We start from the raw sequence: 5,264 nt of genomic DNA, 5'->3' as shown, positions 1-5,264 counted from the left end.
AGCCCGGGGTTCGGTATTGCATTTCAGCTTGGTGGCTTAAAAATTAATTAATGACTTTGGTCATTAAAAATCTGAAAATTGTAAAAAGAAATAAAAATTTATAAAACGATCCAAATTTACGTTTATCTTATTCTCCATCATTTGCTGATTCCAAAAACATATAAATATGTTATATTCGGATTAAAAACAAGCTCTGAAAATTAAATATATAAAAATTATTATCAAAATTAAATTGTCCAAATCAATTTAAAAACACTTTCATCTTATTCCTTGTCGGTTCCTGATTCCAAAAACATATAGATATGATATGTTTGGATTAAAAACACGCTCAGAAAGTTAAAACAAAGAGAGGTACAGAAAAGCGTGCTATCCTTCTTAGCGCAACTACTACCCCGCTCTTCTTGTCAATTTCACTGCCTTTGCCATGAGCGGTGGACTGACGACTCGGATGCTACGAGTATACGGTCTTGCTGAACAATGGCATTGCGTTCAGTTTCATTCTGTGAGTTCGACAGCTACTTGACTAAATATTGTATTTTCGCCTTACGCGACTTGTTTTTATATTTAGTCAAGTTTTGACTAAATATTTTAACATCGAGGGGGAATCGAAACGAGGGTCGTGGTGTATGTGCGTGTGTGTGTGTGTGCGTGTGTGCGTGTGTGCGTGTGTGTGTGTGTAGAGCGATTCAGACTAAACTACTGGACCGATCTTTATGAAATTTGACATGAGAGTTTCTGGGTATGAAATCCCCATACGTTTTTTTCATTTTTTTGATAAATGTCTTTGATGACGTCATATCCGGCTTTTCGTGAAAGTTGAGGCGGCACTGTCACGCCCTCATTTTTCAACCAAATTGGTTCAAATTTTGGTCAAGTAATCTTCGACGAAGCTCGGGGTTCGGTATTGCATTTCAGCTTGGTGGCTTAAAAATTAATTAATGACTTTGGTCATTAAAAATCTGAAAATTGTAAAAAAAAATAAAAATTTATAAAACGATCCAAATTTACGTTTATCTTATTCTCCATCATTTGCTGATTCCAAAAACATATAAATATGTTATATTCGGATTAAAAACAAGCTCTGAAAATTAAATATATAAAAATTATTATCAAAATTAAATTGTCCAAATCAATTTAAAAACACTTTCATCTTATTCCTTGTCGGTTCCTGATTCCAAAAACATATAGATATGATATGTTTGGATTAAAAACACGCTCAGAAAGTTAAAACAAAGAGAGGTACAGAAAAGCGTGCTATCCTTCTTAGCGCAACTACTACCCCGCTCTTCTTGTCAATTTCACTGCCTTTGCCATGAGCGGTGGACTGACGATGCTACGAGCATACGGTCTTGCTGAAAAATGGCAGCTACTTGACTAAATATTGTATTTTCGCCTTACGCGACTTGTTTTTTCTTCTCTCATTTCATTTGTCGTCTTTTGGCATTTTGCTCCAAAGGGGAAAAGGCGTTTTCTACTTTAGTGCGCTATTTTCATTGGTGCTGTCAGCAATAGAAATGATATCTTGTAGGTGGGTTTTTTTCAAAAGCTAAATCAGAACAGACGCCTGGTTTTAAAACTAGGCTTTTTGGGTGAGTTAAAAACAGTTTTTTCTTGGTCTCAGCGCTCTAAGATGTGAACAGCGAAACAAAACGAAACACTCAAGAAAGAGAGATCACACGGACACAAACAGCCACTCGGACAGATAGGAACACGGATGACAGACCTACGTGCACGCACACACACATACACACACACACACACACACACACACTCAAACACAGTACACACACACACACACACGCACTCACACACACACACACACACACACACACACACACACACACACACACACACGCACACAGAACTTTAAAATTCAAACACTTTCTTTGCTTCCGACGTAGACAGACATGTAATTGTTTTTGAACTTCTAAACTCAGGTTTATTATTTTCACATGCTGTTGGTGAAAAACGGTGCTTTATAAATGAGCACATTTCCAAAAAGACCTTTCTGTAATTCTAATGGCACATACATTATTTTTTGCCACATACGGTAATTAAAAAGATTCTTCACGCGAACAAGTTCTCTTAATTAGCTGATGAATATTTTAGATGTAACTTCCGTTCTGACTTTTTTTGGGGGGGAGTGGGAGGTGCTCTCTCTCTCTCTCTCTCTCTCTCTCTCTCTCTCTCTCTCTCTCTCTCTCTCTCTCTCTCTCTCTCTCTCTCTCTCTCTCTCTCTCTCTCTCTCTCTCTCTCTCTCCCTCCCTCTCTCGCTCTTCGTTCTTTCTCTCTCTCTTAAAGAACATTATTTGAGCCTCCCATACTTTGTTTTGTGTGAGAGCGTCAATAATTCGTGTAGAAACTGGACTCTGTCCAGCACAAGACCAGTTTTGTACGGTGTCCCTGGCGGGGATGTAGCTCAGTCGGTAGCGCGCTGGATATGTATCCAGATGGACGCTGTCAGCATGAGTTCGTCCCCACGTTCGGCGAGAGATTTATTTCTCAGAGTCAACTTTGTGTGTCCGAACACCCCCGTGTGTACACGCAAGCACAAGACCAAGTGCGCACGAAAAAGATCCTGTAATCCATGTCAGAGTTCGGTGGGTTATAGAAACACGAAAATACCCAGCATGCTTCCTCCGAAAACGGCGTATGGCTGCCTAAATGGCGGGGTAAAAAACGGTCATACACGTAAAATTCCACTCGTGCAAATAAAACCACACGAGTGTACGTGGGAGTTTCAGTCCACGAACGCAGAAGAAGAAGAAGAATTACGGTGTCCCTCAATGTTCTATTCTGGGGTCTATGCTTTTTTCCTTCGACACCAATTTAGACAAAGTGTGTATGTCATTGCAGCGAACTATTTTCAGATGATACAACCATTCGTACTAGTCACACCAATTTAGACAAAGTGTGTATGTCATTGCAGCGAACTATTTTCAGATGATACAACCATTCGTACTTAGTCACACCAATTTAGGAAACGCTGCTGTTGCTGAACTTTGGTTCAGTTTTGTGTGTTGCATGTAGTTGACTTATTTGTACTTTGTGGGAAAGTACCGATATTATATTTTGTAAACACAATATTTATGTTTGGACGAGAATGCAGGTGAACTTTCTAGTCCTGTCAAAACAAGTTGTTTAAAACGTTGTTTTGAGTCGTGGGTTCGTGGCATTCGCTCGGATTAAGTGCGTCGGCGCTTTTGATGTACGTCACAGAGAATGTCACTATTCTAGTCCATGGACGGTTCATATAATTTTAGTTGTATCATGTTCGGTCTGGAATATTCTCGAGATTGAGTATTTACTATATAGGTCAGCGCGATTTGTATGTTAAAAAGCTTCTACTTTGAGTTCTGCTACGATGTGCAGTTGTATGTATGGAATGCTAAATAAATCCTCGAACTCAATTTGACGAGTTTTTGTCTGCTGCTGTGAAGACGACGGGCCACGTAGAATAAAAGAACACAACTATACGACATTTGAGAACTTCGTCAATCTCAAGTGTCGTGTAACAGTATGTCATTGCAGCGTACTATTTGCAGTTGATACAACCATTCGTACTAGTCACACCAATTTAGACAAAGTGTGTATGTCATTGCAGCGAACTATTTTCAGATGATACAACCATTCGTACTAGTCACACCAATTTAGACAAAGTGTGTATGTCATTGCAGCGTACTATTTTCAGATGATACAACCATTTATATCGCATCATAAAACAAAGTTTGTACGTCATGGCAAAAAAGTTTTGATGACATAATTATGTGTCCACACGCCCACACCCCCACCCCCCCCCCCCCCCCCCCATTTGCAGATGATACAAGCAAGTCACACCAATTTAGACAAAGTGTGTATGTCATTGCAGAAAAGTGTGGATGACATAATTATGTGTCTTCACCCCATACAAAACAAATGCATGTCGGTTACTTCAATGCAAAAACAACAGATTATCCAAAATAAAGATTTCCTATTTCGCAATTTCATAACCACTCTCAAACGTGTGTGATTAAAGACACAATCCTTACCGTGAATATCGTGAACCTTGTCATCTCAGGTCTGCCCGAGCTTTTACTGCACTTGGACACATGCCAAAAATCAGTATCTTGACTTTTTGTTATGCATAGTTCAGATTTGTGTAGGAATTCATTTTTGCAGAATGAGACCTGTGTCCGTTAAGAAATCAATTCATACAAAAAATCCCACTCTGAACACAAAAACATGAATGCTGTTGACGGTTGGTATGTGTCTGTTTGTTTGTTCGTTCATGGGCTGAAACTCTCACGGCTTTTACGTGTATGACCGTTTTTACCCCGCCATTTAGGCAGCCATACGCCGCTTTCGGAGGAAGCATGCAGGGTATTTTCGTGTTTCTATAACCCACCGAACTCTGACATGGATTACAGGATCTTTTTCGTGCGCAGTTGGTCTTGTGCTTGCGTGTACACACGGGGGGTGTTCGGACACCGAGGAGAGTCTGCACACAAAGTTGACCTTGAGAAATAAATCTATCGCCGAACGCGGGGACGAACTCACGCTGACAGCGGCCAACTGGATACAAATCCAGCGCGCTACCGACTGAGCTACATCCCCGCCCTTGGTATCTGTCAAAGTGGAGGGAAATCTTAGTCCATGTAAATCCCTGAACAGATCTGAGATGGTGAATCGAATTATTTACATGGGAATATCTGAGAAACAAAGGGACGTAAGCCGCCTCTAAATGCATACGACTTGTGCCATAGCCAGTAAGTGACAGTCATGCAGAACCAGTCTCCTGGCACCTCAGAGAATACCTAACAAGCATTCAAACCTGTCCACAAGCTACTTCCATCCTAAAATCGTAAACGGGAAGGCTTGTACCTTTAAGCGAGAGACAAAAAAAGGTGTGAGGGTTCGAAACCAAAACCAACATGCACTGTCCGTTTGCCCGAACATAATCCCAGCTTCTACCTCAAGCACCCTCCTCCTGTCTGTCTACCTGCTCAGTGTGCCTCCGTGCAAGATCTATTGTCTGATAGAAGCAACGTGTGCATGTATAAAAACATGTTACTGCGTTTCCCGCGCCGATAAAAGATCGCAGAGATGTGCCTCATGTGCATTCGTGCTGGTCCCGTGACTGGCTGCCAACATATCGGGCAGACTGTGTGTGTGTTTGTGTGTGTGTGTGTGTGTGTGTGTGTGTGTGTGTGTGTTTGTATGTGTGTGTGTGTGTTGGGTGGGGGGGGGGGGTGTTTGGGGTGCATGTGTGTGTCCGTGTCTGTGTG

Source organism: Littorina saxatilis, linkage group LG12 (assembly GCF_037325665.1).
Source record: "Littorina saxatilis isolate snail1 linkage group LG12, US_GU_Lsax_2.0, whole genome shotgun sequence".
Classification (NCBI taxonomy): domain Eukaryota; kingdom Metazoa; phylum Mollusca; class Gastropoda; order Littorinimorpha; family Littorinidae; genus Littorina; species Littorina saxatilis.
The sequence above is the reverse complement of the archived record's forward strand: the minus strand, read 5'-3'. Positions refer to the sequence as shown.